The following is a 22,752-nucleotide window of genomic DNA, read 5'->3' on the forward strand; positions in this document are numbered from 1 at the left end:
GCCAAAAGGCCGAGAAGCGATAATCCACAAGTGTTGGATGTCCACGCCAAGCTCTTGAGGCAATTCTCCCTTGCTGTGGTACCCCGTTTGTAGGTGTGCATAACAATGGCTGCTGCTCATCACCTCCGCCTAAGCTCTCCTTTGTGGACACTTGATTTCTGACCTAGACAATTCTTTGACTTTTCACAATTTCATAAGGCTCAGCCATAAAGCAAAGCCTGCCAAAAATAGATTCAACTCATGTTTGTTCCTCTCCACGGAAGTCTTTAGTAAAAGGCGAAAGACTTGTGCGTTATGAAGAGAAACCAGAGTCAGCATGGCCCTCTGTTCGAGAGCAGCGGAGGAGCCTCTCGGTCACAGTCACCACCTACGCGGTGGGCCTCTCTTTGCTTTCCGCATGTCAGATTCTAGTATACAACATTCCCACCACGCCCCCATCTGCCAACCAAAATTATACAAGTCTTTATTTGCTCCTGCCCTGACTAGTGATTGGCTTTTAAGCCTTTTTAAGCGATACATCCCTGAACCACTTACATTGGGTCCAAAAAGCTAACTCTGCTTTCTCACCAAGTCTCCCAGAGGATCTTGAGTGAAAACAGTTTCAGTTTTTGACAAACGCTTCTGATTCAATTTGGAATCCAGTTGAAGCTCATTGTGACCCCTTGCAGAGTCATGCATGATCACTTCACAAGGCAGTGAGTCATCAGAGCGGTTTTGCACACTTGTCAAACTCTGCCAGGCTATTCCCTCAGTTTCATTGACCCAGTGTAGAATTCACCTTTAAAACTCCACAATTGTTTGAGTGTTTGCTTTTCTACAAGGTAAGAACAGAGTGCACCGTTCCCAGCGGCACTGCAATGCTATGTCGATGCTTGGAGAGAAGGGAGCAAGCTCCAAATTTCTGCTCCTCTTGCCAAAAATCTGCTTAATATGTAGTCCTCATATAGAGGACATATCAGATATTAAACTGATAAGAACAGATACTACACTTGATCTTAGCCAAAAGGCCGAGAAGCGATAATCCACAAGTGTTGGATGTCCACGCCAAGCTCTTGGCGCAATTCTCCCTTGCTGTGGTACCCCGTTTGTAGGTGTGCATAACAATGGCTGCTGCTCATCACCTCCGCCTAAGCTCTTTGTGGACACTTGATTTCTGACCTAGACAATTCTTTGACTTTTCACAATTTCATAAGGCTCAGCCATAAAGCAAAGCCTGCCAAAAATAGATTCAACTCATGTTTGTTCCTCTCCACGGAAGTCTTTAGTAAAAGGCGAAAGACTTGTGCGTTATGAAGAGAAACCAGAGTCAGCATGGCCCTCTGTTCGAGAGCAGTGAAGGAGCCTCTCGGTCACAGTCACCACCTACGCGGTGGGCCTCTCTTTGCTTTCCGCATGTCAGATTCTAGTATACAACATTCCCACCACGCCCCCATCTGCCAACCAAAATTATACAAGTCTTTATTTGCTCCTGCCCTGACTAGTGATTGGCTTTTAAGCCTTTTTAAGCGATACATCCCTGAACCACTTACATTGGGTCCAAAAAGCTGACTCTGCTTTCTCACCAAGTCTCCCAGAGGATCTTGAGTGAAAACCAGTTTCAGTTTTTGACAAACGCTTCTGATTCAATTTGGAATCCAGTTGAAGCTCATTGTGACCCCGTGCAGAGTCATGCATGATCACTTCACAAGGCAGTGAGTCATCAGAGCGGTTTTGCACACTTGTCAAACTCTGCTAGGCCATTCCCTCAGTTTCATTGACCCAGTGTAGAATTCACCTTTAAAACTCCACAATTGTTTGAGTGTTTGCTTTTCTACAAGGTAAGAACAGAGTGCACCGTTCCCAGCAGCACTGCAATGCTAGGTCGATGCGTGGAGAGAAGGGAGCAAGCTCCAAATTTCTGCTCCTCTTGCCAAAAATCTGCTTAATATGTAGTCCTCATATAGAGGACATATCAGATATTAAACTGATAAGAACAGATACTACACTTGATCTTAGCCAAAAGGCCGAGAAGCGATAATCCACAAGTGTTGGATGTCCACGCCAAGCTCTTGGCGCAATTCTCCCTTGCTGTGGTACCCCGTTTGTAGGTGTGCATAACAATGGCTGCTGCTCATCACCTCCGCCTAAGCTCTCCTTTGTGGACACTTGATTTCTGACCTAGACAATTCTTTGACTTTTCACAATTTCATAAGGCTCAGCCATAAAGCAAAGCCTGCCAAAAATAGATTCAACTCATGTTTGCTCCTCTCCACGGAAGTCTTTAGTAAAAGGCGAAAGACTTGTGCGTTATGAAGAGAAACCAGAGTCAGCATGGCCCTCTGTTCGAGAGCAGCGGAGGAGCCTCTCGGTCACAGTCACCACCTACGCGGTGGGCCTCTCTTTGCTTTCCGCATGTCAGATTCTAGTATACAACATTCCCACCACGCCCGCATCTGCCAACCAAAATTATACAAGTCTTTATTTGCTCCTGCCCTGACTAGGGATTGGCTTTTAAGCCTTTTTAAGCGATACATCCCTGAACCACTTACATTGGGTCCAAAAAGCTGACTCTGCTTTCTCACCAAGTCTCCCAGAGGATCTTGAGTGAAAACAGTTTCAGTTTTTGACAAACGCTTCTGATTCAATTTGGAATCCAGTTGAAGCTCATTGTGACCCCTTGCAGAGTCATGCATGATCACTTCACAAGGCAGTGAGTCATCAGAGCGGTTTTGCACACTTGTCAAACTCTGCCAGGCTATTCCCTCAGTTTCATTGACCCAGTGTAGAATTCACCTTTAAAACTCCACAATTGTTTGAGTGTTTGCTTTTCTACAAGGTAAGAACAGAGTGCACCGTTCCCAGCGGCACTGCAATGCTAGGTCGATGCTTGAAGAGAAGGGAGCAAGCTCCAAATTTCTGCTCCTCTTGCCAAAAATCTGCTTAATATGTAGTCCTCATATAGAGGACATATCAGATATTAAACTGATAAGAACAGATACTACACTTGATCTTAGCCAAAAGGCCGAGAAGCGATAATCCACAAGTGTTGGATGTCCACGCCAAGCTCTTGGCGCAATTCTCCCTTGCTGTGGTACCCCGTTTGTAGGTGTGCATAACAATGGCTGCTGCTCATCACCTCCGCCTAAGCTCTCCTTTGTGGACACTTGATTTCTGACCTAGACAATTCTTTGACTTTTCACAATTTCATAAGGCTCAGCCATAAAGCAAAGCCTGCCAAAAATAGATTCAACTCATGTTTGCTCCTCTCCACGGAAGTCTTTAGTAAAAGGCGAAAGACTTGTGCGTTATGAAGAGAAACCAGAGTCAGCATGGCCCTCTGTTCGAGAGCAGCGGAGGAGCCTCTCGGTCACAGTCACCACCTACGCGGTGGGCCTCTCTTTGCTTTCCGCATGTCAGATTCTAGTATACAACATTCCCACCACGCCCGCATCTGCCAACCAAAATTATACAAGTCTTTATTTGCTCCTGCCCTGACTAGTGATTGGCTTTTAAGCCTTTTTAAGCGATACATCCCTGAACCACTTACATTGGGTCCAAAAAGCTAACTCTGCTTTCTCACCAAGTCTCCCAGAGGATCTTGAGTGAAAACAGTTTCAGTTTTTGACAAACGCTTCTGATTCAATTTGGAATCCAGTTGAAGCTCATTGTGACCCCTTGCAGAGTCATGCATGATCACTTCACAAGGCAGTGAGTCATCAGAGCGGTTTTGCACACTTGTCAAACTCTGCCAGGCTATTCCCTCAGTTTCATTGACCCGGTGTAGAATTCACCTTTAAAACTCCACAATTGTTTGAGTGTTTGCTTTTCTACAAGGTAAGAACAGAGTGCACCGTTCCCAGCGGCACTGCAATTCTAGGTCGATGCGTGGAGAGAAGGGAGCAAGCTCCAAATTTCTGCTCCTCTTGCCAAAAATCTGCTTAATATGTAGTCCTCACATAGAGGACATATCAGATATTAAACTGATAAGAACAGATACTACACTTGATCTTAGCCAAAAGGCCGAGAAGCGATAATCCACAAGTGTTGGATGTCCACGCCAAGCTCTTGAGGCAATTCTCCCTTGCTGTGGTACCCCGTTTGTAGGTGTGCATAACAATGGCTGCTGCTCATCACCTCCGCCTAAGCTCTCCTTTGTGGACACTTGATTTCTGACCTAGACAATTCTTTGACTTTTCACAATTTCATAAGGCTCAGCCATAAAGCAAAGCCTGCCAAAAATAGATTCAACTCATGTTTGTTCCTCTCCACGGAAGTCTTTAGTAAAAGGCGAAAGACTTGTGCGTTATGAAGAGAAACCAGAGTCAGCATGGCCCTCTGTTCGAGAGCAGCGGAGGAGCCTCTCGGTCACAGTCACCACCTACGCGGTGGGCCTCTCTTTGCTTTCCGCATGTCAGATTCTAGTATACAACATTCCCACCACGCCCCCATCTGCCAACCAAAATTATACAAGTCTTTATTTGCTCCTGCCCTGACTAGTGATTGGCTTTTAAGCCTTTTTAAGCGATACATCCCTGAACCACTTACATTGGGTCCAAAAAGCTAACTCTGCTTTCTCACCAAGTCTCCCAGAGGATCTTGAGTGAAAACAGTTTCAGTTTTTGACAAACGCTTCTGATTCAATTTGGAATCCAGTTGAAGCTCATTGTGACCCCTTGCAGAGTCATGCATGATCACTTCACAAGGCAGTGAGTCATCAGAGCGGTTTTGCACACTTGTCAAACTCTGCCAGGCTATTCCCTCAGTTTCATTGACCCGGTGTAGAATTCACCTTTAAAACTCCACAATTGTTTGAGTGTTTGCTTTTCTACAAGGTAAGAACAGAGTGCACCGTTCCCAGCGGCACTGCAATTCTAGGTCGATGCGTGGAGAGAAGGGAGCAAGCTCCAAATTTCTGCTCCTCTTGCCAAAAATCTGCTTAATATGTAGTCCTCACATAGAGGACATATCAGATATTAAACTGATAAGAACAGATACTACACTTGATCTTAGCCAAAAGGCCGAGAAGCGATAATCCACAAGTGTTGGATGTCCACGCCAAGCTCTTGAGGCAATTCTCCCTTGCTGTGGTACCCCGTTTGTAGGTGTGCATAACAATGGCTGCTGCTCATCACCTCCGCCTAAGCTCTCCTTTGTGGACACTTGATTTCTGACCTAGACAATTCTTTGACTTTTCACAATTTCATAAGGCTCAGCCATAAAGCAAAGCCTGCCAAAAATAGATTCAACTCATGTTTGTTCCTCTCCACGGAAGTCTTTAGTAAAAGGCGAAAGACTTGTGCGTTATGAAGAGAAACCAGAGTCAGCATGGCCCTCTGTTCGAGAGCAGCGGAGGAGCCTCTCGGTCACAGTCACCACCTACGCGGTGGGCCTCTCTTTGCTTTCCGCATGTCAGATTCTAGTATACAACATTCCCACCACGCCCCCATCTGCCAACCAAAATTATACAAGTCTTTATTTGCTCCTGCCCTGACTAGTGATTGGCTTTTAAGCCTTTTTAAGCGATACATCCCTGAACCACTTACATTGGGTCCAAAAAGCTGACTCTGCTTTCTCACCAAGTCTCCCAGAGGATCTTGAGTGAAAACCAGTTTCAGTTTTTGACAAACGCTTCTGATTCAATTTGGAATCCAGTTGAAGCTCATTGTGACCCCGTGCAGAGTCATGCATGATCACTTCACAAGGCAGTGAGTCATCAGAGTGGTTTCGCACACTTGTCAAACTCTGCCAGGCCATTCCCTCAGTTTCATTGACCCAGTGTAGAATTGACCTTTAAAACTCCACAATTGTTTGAGTGTTTGCTTTTCTACAAGGTAAGAACAGAGTGCACCGTTCCCAGCGGCACTGCAATGCTAGGTCGATGCGTGGAGAGAAGGGAGCAAGCTCCAAATTTCTGCTCCTCTTGCCAAAAATCTGCTTAATATGTAGTCCTCATATATAGGACATATCAGATATTAAACTGATAAGAACAGATACTACACTTGATCTTAGCCAAAAGGCCGAGAAGCGATAATCCACAAGTGTTGGATGTCCACGCCAAGCTCTTGGCGCAATTCTCCCTTGCTGTGGTACCCCGTTTGTAGGTGTGCATAACAATGGCTGCTGCTCATCACCTCCGCCTAAGCTCTCCTTTGTGGACACTTGATTTCTGACCTAGACAATTCTTTGACTTTTCACAATTTCATAAGGCTCAGCCATAAAGCAAAGCCTGCCAAAAATAGATTCAACTCATGTTTGTTCCTCTCCACGGAAGTCTTTAGTAAAAGGCGAAAGACTTGTGCGTTATGAAGAGAAACCAGAGTCAGCATGGCCCTCTGTTCGAGAGCAGCGGAGGAGCCTCTCGGTCACAGTCACCACCTACTTGGTGGGCCTCTCTTTGCTTTCCGCATGTCAGATTCTAGTATACAACATTCCCACAACGCCCCCATCTGCCAACCAAAATTATACAAGTCTTTATTTGCTCCTGCCCTGACTAGTGATTGGCTTTTAAGCCTTTTTAAGCGATACATCCCTGAACCACTTACATTGGGTCCAAAAAGCTGACTCTGCTCTCTCACCAAGTCTCCCAGAGGATCTTGAGTGAAAACCAGTTTCAGTTTTTGACAAACGCTTCTGATTCAATTTGGAATCCAGTTGAAGCTCATTGTGACCCCGTGCAGAGTCATGCATGATCATTTCACAAGGCAGTGAGTCATCAGAGCGGTTTCGCACACTTGTCAAACTCTGCCAGGCCATTCCCTCAGTTTCATTGACCCACTGTAGAATTCACCTTTAAAACTCCACAATTGTTTGAGTGTTTGCTTTTCTACAAGGTAAGAACAGAGTGCACCGTTCCCAGCGGCACTGCAATGCTAGGTCGATGCATGGAGAGAAGGGAGCAAGCTCCAAATTTCTGCTCCTCTTGCCAAAAATCTGCTTAATATGTAGTCCTCATATAGAGGACATATCAGATATTAAACTGATAAGAACAGATACTACACTTGATCTTAGCCAAAAGGCCGAGAAGCGATAATCCACAAGTGTTGGATGTCCACGCCAAGCTCTTGGCGCAAATCTCCCTTGCTGTGGTACCCCGTTTGTAGGTGTGCATAACAATGGCTGCTGCTCATCACCTCCGCCTAAGCTCTCCTTTGTGGACACTTGATTTCTGACCTAGACAATTCTTTGACTTTTCACAATTTCATAAGGCTCAGCCATAAAGCAAAGCCTGCCAAAAATAGATTCAACTCATGTTTGTTCCTCTCCACGGAAGTCTTTAGTAAAAGGCGAAAGACTTGTGCGTTATGAAGAGAAACCAGAGTCAGCATGGCCCTCTGTTCGAGAGCAGCGGAGGAGCCTCTCGGTCACAGTCACCACCTACGCGGTGGGCCTCTCTTTGCTTTCCGCATGTCAGATTCTAGTATACAACATTCCCACCACGCCCCCATCTGCCAACCAAAATTATACAAGTCTTTATTTGCTCCTGCCCTGACTAGTGATTGGCTTTTAAGCCTTTTTAAGCGATACATCCCTGAACCACTTACATTGGGTCCAAAAAGCTGACTCTGCTTTCTCACCAAGTCTCCCAGAGGATCTTGAGTGAAAACCAGTTTCAGTTTTTGACAAACGCTTCTGATTCAATTTGGAATCCAGTTGAAGCTCATTGTGACCCCGTGCAGAGTCATGCATGATCACTTCACAAGGCAGTGAGTCATCAGAGTGGTTTCGCACACTTGTCAAACTCTGCCAGGCCATTCCCTCAGTTTCATTGACCCAGTGTAGAATTGACCTTTAAAACTCCACAATTGTTTGAGTGTTTGCTTTTCTACAAGGTAAGAACAGAGTGCACCGTTCCCAGCGGCACTGCAATGCTAGGTCGATGCGTGGAGAGAAGGGAGCAAGCTCCAAATTTCTGCTCCTCTTGCCAAAAATCTGCTTAATATGTAGTCCTCATATAGAGGACATATCAGATATTAAACTGATAAGAACAGATACTACACTTGATCTTAGCCAAAAGGCCGAGAAGCGATAATCCACAAGTGTTGGATGTCCACGCCAAGCTCTTGGCGCAATTCTCCCTTGCTGTGGTACCCCGTTTGTAGGTGTGCATAACAATGGCTGCTGCTCATCACCTCCGCCTAAGCTCTCCTTTGTGGACACTTGATTTCTGACCTAGACAATTCTTTGACTTTTCACAATTTCATAAGGCTCAGCCATAAAGCAAAGCCTGCCAAAAATAGATTCAACTCATGTTTGTTCCTCTCCACGGAAGTCTTTAGTAAAAGGCGAAAGACTTGTGCGTTATGAAGAGAAACCAGAGTCAGCATGGCCCTCTGTTCGAGAGCAGCGGAGGAGCCTCTCGGTCACAGTCACCACCTACTTGGTGGGCCTCTCTTTGCTTTCCGCATGTCAGATTCTAGTATACAACATTCCCACCACGCCCCCATCTGCCAACCAAAATTATACAAGTCTTTATTTGCTCCTGCCCTGACTAGTGATTGGCTTTTAAGCCTTTTTAAGCGATACATCCCTGAACCACTTACATTGGGTCCAAAAAGCTGACTCTGCTCTCTCACCAAGTCTCCCAGAGGATCTTGAGTGAAAACCAGTTTCAGTTTTTGACAAACGCTTCTGATTCAATTTGGAATCCAGTTGAAGCTCATTGTGACCCCGTGCAGAGTCATGCATGATCACTTCACAAGGCAGTGAGTCATCAGAGCGGTTTCGCACACTTGTCAAACTCTGCCAGGCCATTCCCTCAGTTTCATTGACCCAGTGTAGAATTGACCTTTAAAACTCCACAATTGTTTGAGTGTTTGCTTTTCTACAAGGTAAGAACAGAGTGCACCGTTCCCAGCGGCACTGCAATGCTAGGTCGATGCGTGGAGAGAAGGGAGCAAGCTCCAAATTTCTGCTCCTCTTGCCAAAAATCTGCTTAATATGTAGTCCTCATATAGAGGACATATCAGATATTAAACTGATAAGAACAGATACTACACTTGATCTTAGCCAAAAGGCCGAGAAGCGATAATCCACAAGTGTTGGATGTCCACGCCAAGCTCTTGGCGCAAATCTCCCTTGCTGTGGTACCCCGTTTGTAGGTGTGCATAACAATGGCTGCTGCTCATCACCTCCGCCTAAGCTCTCCTTTGTGGACACTTGATTTCTGACCTAGACAATTCTTTAACTTTTCACAATTTCATAAGGCTCAGCCATAAAGCAAAGCCTGCCAAAAATAGATTCAACTCATGTGTGTTCCTCTCCACGGAAGTCTTTAGTAAAAGGCGAAAGACTTGTGCGTAATGAAGAGAAACCAGAGTCAGCATGGCCCTCTGTTCGAGAGCAGCGGAGGAGCCTCTCGGTCACAGTCACCACCTACGCGGTGGGCCTCTCTTTGCTTTCCGCATGTCAGATTCTAGTATACAACATTCCCACCACGCCCCCATCTGCCAACCAAAATTATACAAGTCTTTATTTGCTCCTGCCCTGACTAGTGATTGGCTTTTAAGCCTTTTTAAGCGATACATCCCTGAACCACTTACATTGGGTCCAAAAAGCTGACTCTGCTTTCTCACCAAGTCTCCCAGAGGATCTTGAGTGAAAACCAGTTTCAGTTTTTGACAAACGCTTCTGATTCAATTTGGAATCCAGTTGAAGCTCATTGTGACCCCGTGCAGAGTCATGCATGATCACTTCACAAGGCAGTGAGTCATCAGAGCGGTTTTGCACACTTGTCAAACTCTGCCGGGCCATTCCCTCAGTTTCATTGACCCAGTGTAGAATTGACCTTTAAAACTCCACAATTGTTTGAGTGTTTGCCTTTCTACAAGGTAAGAACAGAGTGCACCGTTCCCAGCGGCACTGCAATGCTAGGTCGATGCGTGGAGAGAAGGGAGCAAGCTCCAAATTTCTGCTCCTCTTGCCAAAAATCTGCTTAATATGTAGTCCTCATATAGAGGACATATCAGATATTAAACTGATAAGAACAGATACTACACTTGATCTTAGCCAAAAGGCCGAGAAGCAATAATCCACAAGTGTTGGATGTCCACGCCAAGCTCTTGGCGCAAATCTCCCTTGCTGTGGTACCCCGTTTGTAGGTGTGCATAACAATGGCTGCTGCTCATCACCTCCGCCTAAGCTCTCCTTTGTGGACACTTGATTTCTGACCTAGACAATTCTTTGACTTTTCACAATTTCATAAGGCTCAGCCATAAAGCAAAGCCTGCCAAAAATAGATTCAACTCATGTGTGTTCCTCTCCACGGAAGCCTTTAGTAAAAGGCGAAAGACTTGTACGTTATGAAGAGAAACCAGAGTCAGCATGGCCCTCTATTCGAGAGCAGCGGAGGAGCCTCTCGGTAACAGTCACCACCTACGCGGTGGGCCTCTCTTTGCTTTCCGCATGTCAGATTCTAGTATACAACATTCCCACCACGCCCCCATCTGCCAACCAAAATTATACAAGTCTTTATTTGCTCCTGCCCTGACTAGTGATTGGCTTTTAAGCCTTTTTAAGCGATACATCCCTGAACCTCTTACATTGGGTCCAAAAAGCTGACTCTGCTTTCTCACCAAGTCTCCCAGAGGATCTTGAGTGAAAACCAGTTTCAGTTTTTGACAAACGCTTCTGATTCAATTTGGAATCCAGTTGAAGCTCATTGTGACCCCGTGCAGAGTCATGCATGATCATTTCACAAGGCAGTGAGTCATCAGAGCGGTTTCGCACACTTGTCAAACTCTGCCAGGCCATTCCCTCAGTTTCATTGACCCAGTGTAGAATTCACCTTTAAAACTCCACAATTGTTTGAGTGTTTGCTTTTCTACAAGGTAAGAACAGAGTGCACCGTTCCCAGCGGCACTGCAATGCTAGGTCGATGCGTGGAGAGAAGGGAGCAAGCTCCAAATTTCTGCTCCTCTTGCCAAAAATCTGCTTAATATGTAGTCCTCATATAGAGGACATATCAGATATTAAACTGATAAGAACAGATACTACACTTGATCTTAGCCAAAAGGCCGAGAAGCGATAATCCACAAGTGTTGGATGTCCACGCCAAGCTCTTGGCGCAATTCTCCCTTGCTGTGGTACCCCGTTTGTAGGTGTGCATAACAATGGCTGCTGCTCATCACCTCCGCCTATGCTCTCCTTTGTGGACACTTGATTTCTGACCTAGACAATTCTTTGACTTTTCACAATTTCATAAGGCTCAGCCATAAAGCAAAGCCTGCCAAAAATAGATTCAACTCATGTTTGTTCCTCTCCACGGAAGTCTTTAGTAAAAGGCGAAAGACTTGTGCGTTATGAAGAGAAACCAGAGTCAGCATGGCCCTCTGTTCGAGAGCAGCGGAGGAGCCTCTCGGTCACAGTCACCACCTACTTGGTGGGCCTCTCTTTGCTTTCCGCATGTCAGATTCTAGTATACAACATTCCCACCACGCCCCCATCTGCCAACCAAAATTATACAAGTCTTTATTTGCTCCTGCCCTGACTAGTGATTGGCTTTTAAGCCTTTTTAAGCGATACATCCCTGAACCACTTACATTGGGTCCAAAAAGCTGACTCTGCTCTCGCACCAAGTCTCCCAGAGGATCTTGAGTGAAAACCAGTTTCAGTTTTTGACAAACGCTTCTGATTCAATTTGGAATCCAGTTGAAGCTCATTGTGACCCCGTGCAGAGTCATGCATGATCACTTCACAAGGCAGTGAGTCATCAGAGCGGTTTCGCACACTTGTCAAACTCTGCCAGGCCATTCCCTCAGTTTCATTGACCCAGTGTAGAATTGACCTTTAAAACTCCACAATTGTTTGAGTGTTTGCTTTTCTACAAGGTAAGAACAGAGTGCACCGTTCCCAGCGGCACTGCAATGCTAGGTCGATGCGTGGAGAGAAGGGAGCAAGCTCCAAATTTCTGCTCCTCTTGCCAAAAATCTGCTTAATATGTAGTCCTCATATAGAGGACATATCAGATATTAAACTGATAAGAACAGACACTACACTTGATCTTAGCCAAAAGGCCGAGAAGCAATAATCCACAAGTGTTGGATGTCCACGCCAAGCTCTTGGCGCAAATCTCCCTTGCTGTGGTACCCCGTTTGTAGGTGTGCATAACAATGGCTGCTGCTCATCACCTCCGCCTAAGCTCTCCTTTGTGGACACTTGATTTCTGACCTAGACAATTCTTTGACTTTTCACAATTTCATAAGGCTCAGCCATAAAGCAAAGCCTGCCAAAAATAGATTCAACTCATGTTTGTTCCTCTCCACGGAAGTCTTTAGTAAAAGGCGAAAGACTTGTGCGTTATGAAGAGAAACCAGAGTCAGCATGGCCCTCTGTTCGAGAGCAGCGGAGGAGCCTCTCGGTCACAGTCACCACCTACGCGGTGGGCCTCTCTTTGCTTTCCGCATGTCAGATTCTAGTATACAACATTCCCACCACGCCCCCATCTGCCAACCAAAATTATACAAGTCTTTATTTGCTCCTGCCCTGACTAGTTATTGGCTTTTAAGCCTTTTTAAGCGATACATCCCTGAACCACTTACATTGGGTCCAAAAAGCTGACTCTGCTTTCTCACCAAGTCTCCCAGAGGATCTTGAGTGAAAACCAGTTTCAGTTTTTGACAAACGCTTCTGATTCAATTTGGAATCCAGTTGAAGCTCATTGTGACCCCGTGCAGAGTCATGCATGATCACTTCACAAGGCAGTGAGTCATCAGAGTGGTTTCGCACACTTGTCAAACTCTGCCAGGCCATTCCCTCAGTTTCATTGACCCAGTGTAGAATTGACCTTTAAAACTCCACAATTGTTTGAGTGTTTGCTTTTCTACAAGGTAAGAACAGAGTGCACCGTTCCCAGCGGCACTGCAATGCTAGGTCGATGCGTGGAGAGAAGGGAGCAAGCTCCAAAAATCTGCTTAATATGTAGTCCTCATATAGAGGACACATCAGATATTAAACTGATAAGAACAGATACTACACTTGATCTTAGCCAAAAGGCCGAGAAGCGATAATCCACAAGTGTTGGATGTCCACGCCAAGCTCTTGGCGCAATTCTCCCTTGCTGTGGTACCCCGTTTGTAGGTGTGCATAACAATGGCTGCTGCTCATCACCTCCGCCTAAGCTCTCCTTTGTGGACACTTGATTTCTGACCTAGACAATTCTTTGACTTTTCACAATTTCATAAGGCTCAGCCATAAAGCAAAGCCTGCCAAAAATAGATTCAACTCATGTTTGTTCCTCTCCACGGAAGTCTTTAGTAAAAGGCGAAAGACTTGTGCGTTATGAAGAGAAACCAGAGTTAGCATGGCCCTCTGTTCGAGAGCAGCGGAGGAGCCTCTCGGTCACAGTCACCACCTACTTGGTGGGCCTCTCTTTGCTTTCCGCATGTCAGATTCTAGTATACAACATTCCCACCACGCCCCCATCTGCCAACCAAAATTATACAAGTCTTTATTTGCTCCTGCCCTGACTAGTGATTGGCTTTTAAGCCTTTTTAAGCGATACATCCCTGAACCACTTACATTGGGTCCAAAAAGCTGACTCTGCTTTCTCACCAAGTCTCCCAGAGGATCTTGAGTGAAAACCAGTTTCAGTTTTTGACAAACGCTTCTGATTCAATTTGGAATCCAGTTGAAGCTCATTGTGACCCCGTGCAGAGTCATGCATGATCACTTCACAAGGCAGTGAGTCATCAGAGCGGTTTCGCACACTTGTCAAACTCTGCCAGGCCATTCCCTCAGTTTCATTGACCCAGTGTAGAATTCACCTTTAAAACTCCACAATTGTTTGAGTGTTTGCTTTTCTACAAGGTAAGAACAGAGTGCACCGTTCCCAGCGGCACTGCAATGCTAGGTCGATGCATGGAGAGAAGGGAGCAAGCTCCAAATTTCTGCTCCTCTTGCCAAAAATCTGCTTAATATGTAGTCCTCATATAGAGGACATATCAGATATTAAACTGATAAGAACAGATACTACACTTGATCTTAGCCAAAAGGCCGAGAAGCGATAATCCACAAGTGTTGGATGTCCACGCCAAGCTCTTGGCGCAAATCTCCCTTGCTGTGGTACCCCGTTTGTAGGTGTGCATAACAATGGCTGCTGCTCATCACCTCCGCCTAAGCTCTCCTTTGTGGACACTTGATTTCTGACCTAGACAATTCTTTGACTTTTCACAATTTCATAAGGCTCAGCCATAAAGCAAAGCCTGCCAAAAATAGATTCAACTCATGTTTGTTCCTCTCCACGGAAGTCTTTAGTAAAAGGCGAAAGACTTGTGCGTTATGAAGAGAAACCAGAGTCAGCATGGCCCTCTGTTCGAGAGCAGCGGAGGAGCCTCTCGGTCACAGTCACCACCTACGCGGTGGGCCTCTCTTTGCTTTCCGCATGTCAGATTCTAGTATACAACATTCCCACCACGCCCCCATCTGCCAACCAAAATTATACAAGTCTTTATTTGCTCCTGCCCTGACTAGTGATTGGCTTTTAAGCCTTTTTAAGCGATACATCCCTGAACCACTTACATTGGGTCCAAAAAGCTGACTCTGCTTTCTCACCAAGTCTCCCAGAGGATCTTGAGTGAAAACCAGTTTCAGTTTTTGACAAACGCTTCTGATTCAATTTGGAATCCAGTTGAAGCTCATTGTGACCCCGTGCAGAGTCATGCATGATCACTTCACAAGGCAGTGAGTCATCAGAGTGGTTTCGCACACTTGTCAAACTCTGCCAGGCCATTCCCTCAGTTTCATTGACCCAGTGTAGAATTGACCTTTAAAACTCCACAATTGTTTGAGTGTTTGCTTTTCTACAAGGTAAGAACAGAGTGCACCGTTCCCAGCGGCACTGCAATGCTAGGTCGATGCGTGGAGAGAAGGGAGCAAGCTCCAAATTTCTGCTCCTCTTGCCAAAAATCTGCTTAATATGTAGTCCTCATATAGAGGACATATCAGATATTAAACTGATAAGAACAGATACTACACTTGATCTTAGCCAAAAGGCCGAGAAGCGATAATCCACAAGTGTTGGATGTCCACGCCAAGCTCTTGGCGCAATTCTCCCTTGCTGTGGTACCCCGTTTGTAGGTGTGCATAACAATGGCTGCTGCTCATCACCTCCGCCTAAGCTCTCCTTTGTGGACACTTGATTTCTGACCTAGACAATTCTTTGACTTTTCACAATTTCATAAGGCTCAGCCATAAAGCAAAGCCTGCCAAAAATAGATTCAACTCATGTTTGTTCCTCTCCACGGAAGTCTTTAGTAAAAGGCGAAAGACTTGTGCGTTATGAAGAGAAACCAGAGTCAGCATGGCCCTCTGTTCGAGAGCAGCGGAGGAGCCTCTCGGTCACAGTCACCACCTACTTGGTGGGCCTCTCTTTGCTTTCCGCATGTCAGATTCTAGTATACAACATTCCCACCACGCCCCCATCTGCCAACCAAAATTATACAAGTCTTTATTTGCTCCTGCCCTGACTAGTGATTGGCTTTTAAGCCTTTTTAAGCGATACATCCCTGAACCACTTACATTGGGTCCAAAAAGCTGACTCTGCTCTCTCACCAAGTCTCCCAGAGGATCTTGAGTGAAAACCAGTTTCAGTTTTTGACAAACGCTTCTGATTCAATTTGGAATCCAGTTGAAGCTCATTGTGACCCCGTGCAGAGTCATGCATGATCACTTCACAAGGCAGTGAGTCATCAGAGCGGTTTCGCACACTTGTCAAACTCTGCCAGGCCATTCCCTCAGTTTCATTGACCCAGTGTAGAATTCACCTTTAAAACTCCACAATTGTTTGAGTGTTTGCTTTTCTACAAGGTAAGAACAGAGTGCACCGTTCCCAGCGGCACTGCAATGCTAGGTCGATGCGTGGAGAGAAGGGAGCAAGCTCCAAATTTCTGCTCCTCTTGCCAAAAATCTGCTTAATATGTAGTCCTCATATAGAGGACATATCAGATATTAAACTGATAAGAACAGATACTACACTTGATCTTAGCCAAAAGGCCGAGAAGCGATAATCCACAAGTGTTGGATGTCCACGCCAAGCTCTTGGCGCAAATGTCCCTTGCTGTGGTACCCCGTTTTTAGGTGTGCATAACAATGGCTGCTGCTCATCACCTCCGCCTAAGCTCTCCTTTGTGGACACTTGATTTCTGACCTAGACAATTCTTTGACTTTTCACAATTTCATAAGGCTCAGCCATAAAGCAAAGCCTGCCAAAAATAGATTCAACTCATGTTTGTTCCTCTCCACGGAAGTCTTTAGTAAAAGGCGAAAGACTTGTGCGTTATGAAGAGAAACCAGAGTCAGCATGGCCCTCTGTTCGAGAGCAGCGGAGGAGCCTCTCGGTCACAGTCACCACCTACTTGGTGGGCCTCTCTTTGCTTTCCGCATGTCAGATTCTAGTATACAACATTCCCACCACGCCCCCATCTGCCAACCAAAATTATACAAGTCTTTATTTGCTCCTGCCCTGACTAGTGATTGGCTTTTAAGCCTTTTTAAGCGATACATCCCTGAACCACTTACATTGGGTCCAAAAAGCTGACTCTGCTCTCTCACCAAGTCTCCCAGATGATCTTGAGTGAAAACCAGTTTCAGTTTTTGACAAACGCTTCTGATTCAATTTGGAATCCAGTTGAAGCTCATTGTGACCCCGTGCAGAGTCATGCATGATCATTTCACAAGGCAGTGAGTCATCAGAGCGGTTTCGCACACTTGTCAAACTCTGCCAGGCCATTCCCTCAGTTTCATTGACCCAGTGTAGAATTCACCTTTAAAACTCCACAATTGTTTGAGTGTTTGCTTTTCTACAAGGTAAGAACAGAGTGCACCGTTCCCAGCGGCACTGCAATGCTAGGTCGATGCATGGAGAGAAGGGAGCAAGCTCCAAATTTCTGCTCCTCTTGCCAAAAATCTGCTTAATATGTAGTCCTCATATAGAGGACATATCAGATATTAAACTGATAAGAACAGATACTACACTTGATCTTAGCCAAAAGGCCGAGAAGCGATAATCCACAAGTGTTGGATGTCCACGCCAAGCTCTTGGCGCAAATCTCCCTTGCTGTGGTACCCCGTTTGTAGGTGTGCATAACAATGGCTGCTGCTCATCACCTCCGCCTAAGCTCTCCTTTGTGGACACTTGATTTCTGACCTAGACAATTCTTTGACTTTTCACAATTTCATAAGGCTCAGCCATAAAGCAAAGCCTGCCAAAAATAGATTCAACTCATGTTTGTTCCTCTCCACGGAAGTCTTTAGTAAAAGGCGAAAGACTTGTGCGTTATGAAGAGAAACCAGAGTCAGCATGGCCCTCTGTTCGAGAGCAGCGGAGGAGCCTCTCGGTCACAGTCACCACCTACTTGGTGGGCCTCTCTTTGCTTTCCGCATGTCAGATTCTAGTATACAACATTCCCACCACGCCCCCATCTGCCAACCAAAATTATACAAGTCTTTATTTGCTCCTGCCCTGACTAGTGATTGGCTTTTAAGCCTTTTTAAGCGATACATCCCTGAACCACTTACATTGGGTCCAAAAAGCTGACTCTGCTCTCTCACCAAGTCTCCCAGAGGATCTTGAGTGAAAACCAGTTTCAGTTTTTGACAAACGCTTCTGATTCAATTTGGAATCCAGTTGAAGCTCATTGTGACCCCGTGCAGAGTCATGCATGATCACTTCACAAGGCAGTGAGTCATCAGAGCGGTTTCGCACACTTGTCAAACTCTGCCAGGCCATTCCCTCAGTTTCATTGACCCAGTGTAGAATTCACCTTTAAAACTCCACAATTGTTTGAGTGTTTGCTTTTCTACAAGGTAAGAACAGAGTGCACCGTTCCCAGCGGCACTGCAATGCTAGGTCGATGCGTGGAGAGAAGGGAGCAAGCTCCAAATTTCTGCTCCTCTTGCCAAAAATCTGCTTAATATGTAGTCCTCATATAGAGGACATATCAGATATTAAACTGATAAGAACAGATACTACACTTGATCTTAGCCAAAAGGCCGAGAAGCGATAATCCACAAGTGTTGGATGTCCACGCCAAGCTCTTGGCGCAAATGTCCCTTGCTGTGGTACCCCGTTTTTAGGTGTGCATAACAATGGCTGCTGCTCATCACCTCCGCCTAAGCTCTCCTTTGTGGACACTTGATTTCTGACCTAGACAATTCTTTGACTTTTCACAATTTCATAAGGCTCAGCCATAAAGCAAAGCCTGCCAAAAATAGATTCAACTCATGTTTGTTCCTCTCCACGGAAGTCTTTAGTAAAAGGCGAAAGACTTGTGCGTTATGAAGAGAAACCAGAGTCAGCATGGCCCTCTGTTCGAGAGCAGCGGAGGAGCCTCTCGGTCACAGTCACCACGTATGCGGTGGGCCTCTCTTTGCTTTCCGCAAGTCAGATTCTAGTATACAACATTCCCACCACGCCCCCATCTGCCAAACAAAATTATACAAGTCTTTATTTGCTCCTGCCCTGACTAGTGATTGGCTTTTAAGCCTTTTTAAGCGATACATCCCTGAACCACTTACATTGGGTCCAAAAAGCTGACTCTGCTTTCTCACCAAGTCTCCCAGAGGATCTTGAGTGAAAACCAGTTTCAGTTTTTGACAAACGCTTCTGATTCAATTTGGAATCCAGTTGAAGCTCATTGTGACCCCGTGCAGAGTCATGCATGATCATTTCACAAGGCAGTGAGTCATCAGAGCGGTTTCGCACACTTGTCAAACTCTGCCAGGCCATTCCCTCAGTTTCATTGACCCAGTGTAGAATTCACCTTTAAAACTCCACAATTGTTTGAGTGTTTGCTTTTCTACAAGGTAAGAACAGAGTGCACCGTTCCCAGCGGCACTGCAATGCTAGGTCGATGCATGGAGAGAAGGGAGCAAGCTCCAAATTTCTGCTCCTCTTGCCAAAAATCTGCTTAATATGTAGTCCTCATATAGAGGACATATCAGATATTAAACTGATAAGAACAGATACTACACTTGATCTTAGCCAAAAGGCCGAGAAGCGATAATCCACAAGTGTTGGATGTCCACGCCAAGCTCTTGGCGCAAATCTCCCTTGCTGTGGTACCCCGTTTGTAGGTGTGCATAACAATGGCTGCTGCTCATCACCTCCGCCTAAGCTCTCCTTTGTGGACACTTGATTTCTGACCTAGACAATTCTTTGACTTTTCACAATTTCATAAGGCTCAGCCATAAAGCAAAGCCTGCCAAAAATAGATTCAACTCATGTTTGTTCCTCTCCACGGAAGTCTTTAGTAAAAGGCGAAAGACTTGTGCGTTATGAAGAGAAACCAGAGTCAGCATGGCCCTCTGTTCGAGAGCAGCGGAGGAGCCTCTCGGTCACAGTCACCACCTACGCGGTGGGCCTCTCTTTGCTTTCCGCATGTCAGATTCTAGTATACAACATTCCCACCACGCCCCCATCTGCCAACCAAAATTATACAAGTCTTTATTTGCTCCTGCCCTGACTAGTGATTGGCTTTTAAGCCTTTTTAAGCGATACATCCCTGAACCACTTACATTGGGTCCAAAAAGCTGACTCTGCTTTCTCACCAAGTCTCCCAGAGGATCTTGAGTGAAAACCAGTTTCAGTTTTTGACAAACGCTTCTGATTCAATTTGGAATCCAGTTGAAGCTCATTGTGACCCCGTGCAGAGTCATGCATGATCACTTCACAAGGCAGTGAGTCATCAGAGTGGTTTCGCACACTTGTCAAACTCTGCCAGGCCATTCCCTCAGTTTCATTGACCCAGTGTAGAATTGACCTTTAAAACTCCACAATTGTTTGAGTGTTTGCTTTTCTACAAGGTAAGAACAGAGTGCACCGTTCCCAGCGGCACTGCAATGCTAGGTCGATGCGTGGAGAGAAGGGAGCAAGCTCCAAATTTCTGCTCCTCTTGCCAAAAATCTGCTTAATATGTAGTCCTCATATAGAGGACATATCAGATATTAAACTGATAAGAACAGATACTACACTTGATCTTAGCCAAAAGGCCGAGAAGCGATAATCCACAAGTGTTGGATGTCCACGCCAAGCTCTTGGCGCAATTCTCCCTTGCTGTGGTACCCCGTTTGTAGGTGTGCATAACAATGGCTGCTGCTCATCACCTCCGCCTAAGCTCTCCTTTGTGGACACTTGATTTCTGACCTAGACAATTCTTTGACTTTTCACAATTTCATAAGGCTCAGCCATAAAGCAAAGCCTGCCAAAAATAGATTCAACTCATGTTTGTTCCTCTCCACGGAAGTCTTTAGTAAAAGGCGAAAGACTTGTGCGTTATGAAGAGAAACCAGAGTCAGCATGGCCCTCTGTTCGAGAGCAGCGGAGGAGCCTCTCGGTCACAGTCACCACCTACTTGGTGGGCCTCTCTTTGCTTTCCGCATGTCAGATTCTAGTATACAACATTCCCACCACGCCCCCATCTGCCAACCAAAATTATACAAGTCTTTATTTGCTCCTGCCCTGACTAGTGATTGGCTTTTAAGCCTTTTTAAGCGATACATCCCTGAACCACTTACATTGGGTCCAAAAAGCTGACTCTGCTCTCTCACCAAGTCTCCCAGAGGATCTTGAGTGAAAACCAGTTTCAGTTTTTGACAAACGCTTCTGATTCAATTTGGAATCCAGTTGAAGCTCATTGTGACCCCGTGCAGAGTCATGCATGATCACTTCACAAGGCAATGAGTCATCAGAGCGGTTTCGCACACTTGTCAAACTCTGCCAGGCCATTCCCTCAGTTTCATTGACCCAGTGTAGAATTCACCTTTAAAACTCCACAATTGTTTGAGTGTTTGCTTTTCTACAAGGTAAGAACAGAGTGCACCGTTCCCAGCGGCACTGCAATGCTAGGTCGATGCGTGGAGAGAAGGGAGCAAGCTCCAAATTTCTGCTCCTCTTGCCAAAAATCTGCTTAATATGTAGTCCTCATATAGAGGACATATCAGATATTAAACTGATAAGAACAGATACTACACTTGATCTTAGCCAAAAGGCCGAGAAGCGATAATCCACAAGTGTTGGATGTCCACGCCAAGCTCTTGGCGCAAATGTCCCTTGCTGTGGTACCCCGTTTTTAGGTGTGCATAACAATGGCTGCTGCTCATCACCTCCGCCTAAGCTCTCTTTGTGGACACTTGATTTCTGACCTAGACAATTCTTTGACTTTTCACAATTTCATAAGGCTCAGCCATAAAGCAAAGCCTGCCAAAAATAGATTCAACTCATGTTTGTTCCTCTCCACGGAAGTCTTTAGTAAAAGGCGAAAGACTTGTGCGTTATGAAGAGAAACCAGAGTCAGCATGGCCCTCTGTTCGAGAGCAGCGGAGGAGCCTCTCGGTCACAGTCACCACGTATGCGGTGGGCCTCTCTTTGCTTTCCGCAAGTCAGATTCTAGTATACAACATTCCCACCACGCCCCCATCTGCCAAACAAAATTATACAAGTCTTTATTTGCTCCTGCCCTGACTAGTGATTGGCTTTTAAGCCTTTTTAAGCGATACATCCCTGAACCACTTACATTGGGTCCAAAAAGCTGACTCTGCTTTCTCACCAAGTCTCCCAGAGGATCTTGAGTGAAAACCAGTTTCAGTTTTTGACAAACGCTTCTGATTCAATTTGGAATCCAGTTGAAGCTCATTGTGACCCCGTGCAGAGTCATGCACAATCACTTCACAAGGCAGTGAGTCATCAGAGCGGTTTTGCACACTTGTCAAACTCTGCCAGGCCATTCCCTCAGTTTCATTGACCCAGTGTAGAATTCACCTTTAAAACTCCACAATTGTTTGAGTGTTTGCTTTTCTACAAGGTAAGAACAGAGTGCACCGTTCCCAGCGGCACTGCAATGCTAGGTCGATGCGTGGAGAGAAGGGAGCAAGCTCCAAATTTCTGCTCCTCTTGCCAAAAATTTGCTTAATATGTAGTCCTCATATAGAGGACATATCAGATATTAAACTGATAAGAACAGATACTACACTTGATCTTAGCCAAAAGGCCGAGAAGCGATAATCCACAAGTGTTGGATGTCCACGCCAAGCTCTTGGCGCAATTCTCCCTTGCTGTGGTACCCCGTTTGTAGGTGTGCATAACAATGGCTGCTGCTCATCACCTCCGCCTAAGCTCTCCTTTGTGGACACTTGATTTCTGACCTAGACAATTCTTTGACTTTTCACAATTTCATAAGGCTCAGCCATAAAGCAAAGCCTGCCAAAAATAGATTCAACTCATGTTTGTTCCTCTCCACGGAAGTCTTTAGTAAAAGGCGAAAGACTTGTGCGTTATGAAGAGAAACCAGAGTCAGCATGGCCCTCTGTTCGAGAGCAGCGGAGGAGCCTCTCGGTCACAGTCACCACCTACTTGGTGGGCCTCTCTTTGCTTTCCGCATGTCAGATTCTAGTATACAACATTCCCACCACGCCCCCATCTGCCAACCAAAATTATACAAGTCTTTATTTGCTCCTGCCCTGACTAGTGATTGGCTTTTAAGCCTTTTTAAGCGATACATCCCTGAACCACTTACATTGGGTCCAAAAAGCTGACTCTGCTCTCTCACCAAGTCTCCCAGATGATCTTGAGTGAAAACCAGTTTCAGTTTTTGACAAACGCTTCTGATTCAATTTGGAATCCAGTTGAAGCTCATTGTGACCCCGTGCAGAGTCATGCATGATCACTTCACAAGGCAGTGAGTCATCAGAGCGGTTTTGCACACTTGTCAAACTCTGCCAGGCCATTCCCTCAGTTTCATTGACCCAGTGTAGAATTCACCTTTAAAACTCCACAATTGTTTG

At 45.6% G+C, this 22,752-nt stretch overlaps 45 non-coding genes and 1 pseudogene across 45 annotated transcripts in view; all 46 read right to left on the minus strand.

The window, feature by feature from the left end:
* LOC128451805 (U2 spliceosomal RNA) overlaps positions 1-21 on the minus strand; it is a 192-nt gene extending 171 nt beyond the window's left edge. The window contains exon 1 of the small nuclear RNA XR_008340334.1: positions 1-21. This exon is cut by the window's left edge and continues 171 nt beyond it. This is a non-coding gene — a small nuclear RNA (U2 spliceosomal RNA).
* A 180-nt stretch (positions 22-201) lies between these two features.
* Positions 202-314, minus strand: LOC128452217 (U5 spliceosomal RNA). The gene has a single exon (XR_008340719.1). It is a non-coding gene; the product is annotated as a U5 spliceosomal RNA (small nuclear RNA).
* A 513-nt stretch (positions 315-827) lies between these two features.
* On the minus strand, positions 828-1,019 carry LOC128451912 (U2 spliceosomal RNA). The gene has a single exon (XR_008340434.1). It is a non-coding gene; the product is annotated as a U2 spliceosomal RNA (small nuclear RNA).
* Positions 1,020-1,196: 177 nt separating this feature from the next.
* Positions 1,197-1,309, minus strand: LOC128452218 (U5 spliceosomal RNA). Its single transcript, XR_008340720.1, has one exon. It is a non-coding gene; the product is annotated as a U5 spliceosomal RNA (small nuclear RNA).
* Positions 1,310-1,823: 514 nt separating this feature from the next.
* Positions 1,824-2,015, minus strand: LOC128451768 (U2 spliceosomal RNA). The gene has a single exon (XR_008340299.1). It is a non-coding gene; the product is annotated as a U2 spliceosomal RNA (small nuclear RNA).
* Positions 2,016-2,195: 180 nt separating this feature from the next.
* LOC128452496 (U5 spliceosomal RNA) lies at positions 2,196-2,308 on the minus strand. Its single transcript, XR_008340990.1, has one exon. It is a non-coding gene; the product is annotated as a U5 spliceosomal RNA (small nuclear RNA).
* Positions 2,309-2,821: 513 nt separating this feature from the next.
* LOC128451846 (U2 spliceosomal RNA) lies at positions 2,822-3,013 on the minus strand. The gene has a single exon (XR_008340373.1). It is a non-coding gene; the product is annotated as a U2 spliceosomal RNA (small nuclear RNA).
* A 180-nt stretch (positions 3,014-3,193) lies between these two features.
* On the minus strand, positions 3,194-3,306 carry LOC128452497 (U5 spliceosomal RNA). Its single transcript, XR_008340991.1, has one exon. It is a non-coding gene; the product is annotated as a U5 spliceosomal RNA (small nuclear RNA).
* A 513-nt stretch (positions 3,307-3,819) lies between these two features.
* On the minus strand, positions 3,820-4,011 carry LOC128451861 (U2 spliceosomal RNA). The gene has a single exon (XR_008340387.1). It is a non-coding gene; the product is annotated as a U2 spliceosomal RNA (small nuclear RNA).
* Positions 4,012-4,191: 180 nt separating this feature from the next.
* Positions 4,192-4,304, minus strand: LOC128452219 (U5 spliceosomal RNA). The gene has a single exon (XR_008340721.1). It is a non-coding gene; the product is annotated as a U5 spliceosomal RNA (small nuclear RNA).
* A 513-nt stretch (positions 4,305-4,817) lies between these two features.
* Positions 4,818-5,009, minus strand: LOC128451862 (U2 spliceosomal RNA). The gene has a single exon (XR_008340388.1). It is a non-coding gene; the product is annotated as a U2 spliceosomal RNA (small nuclear RNA).
* A 180-nt stretch (positions 5,010-5,189) lies between these two features.
* LOC128452220 (U5 spliceosomal RNA) lies at positions 5,190-5,302 on the minus strand. Its single transcript, XR_008340722.1, has one exon. It is a non-coding gene; the product is annotated as a U5 spliceosomal RNA (small nuclear RNA).
* A 514-nt stretch (positions 5,303-5,816) lies between these two features.
* On the minus strand, positions 5,817-6,008 carry LOC128451921 (U2 spliceosomal RNA). The gene has a single exon (XR_008340443.1). It is a non-coding gene; the product is annotated as a U2 spliceosomal RNA (small nuclear RNA).
* Positions 6,009-6,188: 180 nt separating this feature from the next.
* On the minus strand, positions 6,189-6,301 carry LOC128452222 (U5 spliceosomal RNA). The gene has a single exon (XR_008340724.1). It is a non-coding gene; the product is annotated as a U5 spliceosomal RNA (small nuclear RNA).
* Positions 6,302-6,815: 514 nt separating this feature from the next.
* On the minus strand, positions 6,816-7,007 carry LOC128451777 (U2 spliceosomal RNA). Its single transcript, XR_008340308.1, has one exon. It is a non-coding gene; the product is annotated as a U2 spliceosomal RNA (small nuclear RNA).
* A 180-nt stretch (positions 7,008-7,187) lies between these two features.
* Positions 7,188-7,300, minus strand: LOC128452223 (U5 spliceosomal RNA). The gene has a single exon (XR_008340725.1). It is a non-coding gene; the product is annotated as a U5 spliceosomal RNA (small nuclear RNA).
* Positions 7,301-7,814: 514 nt separating this feature from the next.
* LOC128452960 (U2 spliceosomal RNA) lies at positions 7,815-8,006 on the minus strand. The gene has a single exon (XR_008341437.1). It is a non-coding gene; the product is annotated as a U2 spliceosomal RNA (small nuclear RNA).
* A 180-nt stretch (positions 8,007-8,186) lies between these two features.
* Positions 8,187-8,299, minus strand: LOC128452224 (U5 spliceosomal RNA). Its single transcript, XR_008340726.1, has one exon. It is a non-coding gene; the product is annotated as a U5 spliceosomal RNA (small nuclear RNA).
* A 514-nt stretch (positions 8,300-8,813) lies between these two features.
* On the minus strand, positions 8,814-9,005 carry LOC128452961 (U2 spliceosomal RNA). Its single transcript, XR_008341438.1, has one exon. It is a non-coding gene; the product is annotated as a U2 spliceosomal RNA (small nuclear RNA).
* Positions 9,006-9,185: 180 nt separating this feature from the next.
* Positions 9,186-9,298, minus strand: LOC128452501 (U5 spliceosomal RNA). The gene has a single exon (XR_008340995.1). It is a non-coding gene; the product is annotated as a U5 spliceosomal RNA (small nuclear RNA).
* A 514-nt stretch (positions 9,299-9,812) lies between these two features.
* On the minus strand, positions 9,813-10,004 carry LOC128451792 (U2 spliceosomal RNA). The gene has a single exon (XR_008340322.1). It is a non-coding gene; the product is annotated as a U2 spliceosomal RNA (small nuclear RNA).
* Positions 10,005-10,184: 180 nt separating this feature from the next.
* On the minus strand, positions 10,185-10,297 carry LOC128452521 (U5 spliceosomal RNA). Its single transcript, XR_008341014.1, has one exon. It is a non-coding gene; the product is annotated as a U5 spliceosomal RNA (small nuclear RNA).
* Positions 10,298-10,811: 514 nt separating this feature from the next.
* On the minus strand, positions 10,812-11,003 carry LOC128452963 (U2 spliceosomal RNA). The gene has a single exon (XR_008341439.1). It is a non-coding gene; the product is annotated as a U2 spliceosomal RNA (small nuclear RNA).
* A 180-nt stretch (positions 11,004-11,183) lies between these two features.
* On the minus strand, positions 11,184-11,296 carry LOC128452225 (U5 spliceosomal RNA). Its single transcript, XR_008340727.1, has one exon. It is a non-coding gene; the product is annotated as a U5 spliceosomal RNA (small nuclear RNA).
* Positions 11,297-11,810: 514 nt separating this feature from the next.
* LOC128451919 (U2 spliceosomal RNA) lies at positions 11,811-12,002 on the minus strand. Its single transcript, XR_008340441.1, has one exon. It is a non-coding gene; the product is annotated as a U2 spliceosomal RNA (small nuclear RNA).
* A 180-nt stretch (positions 12,003-12,182) lies between these two features.
* Positions 12,183-12,295, minus strand: LOC128452226 (U5 spliceosomal RNA). Its single transcript, XR_008340728.1, has one exon. It is a non-coding gene; the product is annotated as a U5 spliceosomal RNA (small nuclear RNA).
* Positions 12,296-12,809: 514 nt separating this feature from the next.
* LOC128451969 (uncharacterized) lies at positions 12,810-12,981 on the minus strand (annotated as a pseudogene).
* A 180-nt stretch (positions 12,982-13,161) lies between these two features.
* LOC128451992 (U5 spliceosomal RNA) lies at positions 13,162-13,274 on the minus strand. The gene has a single exon (XR_008340503.1). It is a non-coding gene; the product is annotated as a U5 spliceosomal RNA (small nuclear RNA).
* Positions 13,275-13,788: 514 nt separating this feature from the next.
* On the minus strand, positions 13,789-13,980 carry LOC128451779 (U2 spliceosomal RNA). Its single transcript, XR_008340310.1, has one exon. It is a non-coding gene; the product is annotated as a U2 spliceosomal RNA (small nuclear RNA).
* Positions 13,981-14,160: 180 nt separating this feature from the next.
* On the minus strand, positions 14,161-14,273 carry LOC128452228 (U5 spliceosomal RNA). Its single transcript, XR_008340730.1, has one exon. It is a non-coding gene; the product is annotated as a U5 spliceosomal RNA (small nuclear RNA).
* A 514-nt stretch (positions 14,274-14,787) lies between these two features.
* Positions 14,788-14,979, minus strand: LOC128452964 (U2 spliceosomal RNA). The gene has a single exon (XR_008341440.1). It is a non-coding gene; the product is annotated as a U2 spliceosomal RNA (small nuclear RNA).
* A 180-nt stretch (positions 14,980-15,159) lies between these two features.
* LOC128452229 (U5 spliceosomal RNA) lies at positions 15,160-15,272 on the minus strand. The gene has a single exon (XR_008340731.1). It is a non-coding gene; the product is annotated as a U5 spliceosomal RNA (small nuclear RNA).
* Positions 15,273-15,786: 514 nt separating this feature from the next.
* On the minus strand, positions 15,787-15,978 carry LOC128452966 (U2 spliceosomal RNA). The gene has a single exon (XR_008341442.1). It is a non-coding gene; the product is annotated as a U2 spliceosomal RNA (small nuclear RNA).
* Positions 15,979-16,158: 180 nt separating this feature from the next.
* LOC128452231 (U5 spliceosomal RNA) lies at positions 16,159-16,271 on the minus strand. The gene has a single exon (XR_008340732.1). It is a non-coding gene; the product is annotated as a U5 spliceosomal RNA (small nuclear RNA).
* A 514-nt stretch (positions 16,272-16,785) lies between these two features.
* On the minus strand, positions 16,786-16,977 carry LOC128451780 (U2 spliceosomal RNA). Its single transcript, XR_008340311.1, has one exon. It is a non-coding gene; the product is annotated as a U2 spliceosomal RNA (small nuclear RNA).
* A 180-nt stretch (positions 16,978-17,157) lies between these two features.
* LOC128452232 (U5 spliceosomal RNA) lies at positions 17,158-17,270 on the minus strand. Its single transcript, XR_008340733.1, has one exon. It is a non-coding gene; the product is annotated as a U5 spliceosomal RNA (small nuclear RNA).
* A 514-nt stretch (positions 17,271-17,784) lies between these two features.
* On the minus strand, positions 17,785-17,976 carry LOC128452967 (U2 spliceosomal RNA). The gene has a single exon (XR_008341443.1). It is a non-coding gene; the product is annotated as a U2 spliceosomal RNA (small nuclear RNA).
* A 180-nt stretch (positions 17,977-18,156) lies between these two features.
* On the minus strand, positions 18,157-18,269 carry LOC128452233 (U5 spliceosomal RNA). The gene has a single exon (XR_008340734.1). It is a non-coding gene; the product is annotated as a U5 spliceosomal RNA (small nuclear RNA).
* A 514-nt stretch (positions 18,270-18,783) lies between these two features.
* Positions 18,784-18,975, minus strand: LOC128451781 (U2 spliceosomal RNA). The gene has a single exon (XR_008340312.1). It is a non-coding gene; the product is annotated as a U2 spliceosomal RNA (small nuclear RNA).
* Positions 18,976-19,155: 180 nt separating this feature from the next.
* On the minus strand, positions 19,156-19,268 carry LOC128452235 (U5 spliceosomal RNA). The gene has a single exon (XR_008340736.1). It is a non-coding gene; the product is annotated as a U5 spliceosomal RNA (small nuclear RNA).
* Positions 19,269-19,782: 514 nt separating this feature from the next.
* On the minus strand, positions 19,783-19,974 carry LOC128452968 (U2 spliceosomal RNA). Its single transcript, XR_008341444.1, has one exon. It is a non-coding gene; the product is annotated as a U2 spliceosomal RNA (small nuclear RNA).
* Positions 19,975-20,154: 180 nt separating this feature from the next.
* Positions 20,155-20,267, minus strand: LOC128452236 (U5 spliceosomal RNA). The gene has a single exon (XR_008340737.1). It is a non-coding gene; the product is annotated as a U5 spliceosomal RNA (small nuclear RNA).
* A 514-nt stretch (positions 20,268-20,781) lies between these two features.
* Positions 20,782-20,973, minus strand: LOC128452969 (U2 spliceosomal RNA). The gene has a single exon (XR_008341445.1). It is a non-coding gene; the product is annotated as a U2 spliceosomal RNA (small nuclear RNA).
* Positions 20,974-21,152: 179 nt separating this feature from the next.
* LOC128452237 (U5 spliceosomal RNA) lies at positions 21,153-21,265 on the minus strand. The gene has a single exon (XR_008340738.1). It is a non-coding gene; the product is annotated as a U5 spliceosomal RNA (small nuclear RNA).
* A 514-nt stretch (positions 21,266-21,779) lies between these two features.
* Positions 21,780-21,971, minus strand: LOC128452853 (U2 spliceosomal RNA). Its single transcript, XR_008341334.1, has one exon. It is a non-coding gene; the product is annotated as a U2 spliceosomal RNA (small nuclear RNA).
* A 180-nt stretch (positions 21,972-22,151) lies between these two features.
* On the minus strand, positions 22,152-22,264 carry LOC128452333 (U5 spliceosomal RNA). Its single transcript, XR_008340831.1, has one exon. It is a non-coding gene; the product is annotated as a U5 spliceosomal RNA (small nuclear RNA).
* Between the last annotated feature and the right edge of the window lie 488 nt (positions 22,265-22,752).

This window comes from Pleuronectes platessa, chromosome 11 (genome assembly GCF_947347685.1).
Source record: "Pleuronectes platessa chromosome 11, fPlePla1.1, whole genome shotgun sequence".
Lineage (NCBI taxonomy): Eukaryota > Metazoa > Chordata > Actinopteri > Pleuronectiformes > Pleuronectidae > Pleuronectes > Pleuronectes platessa.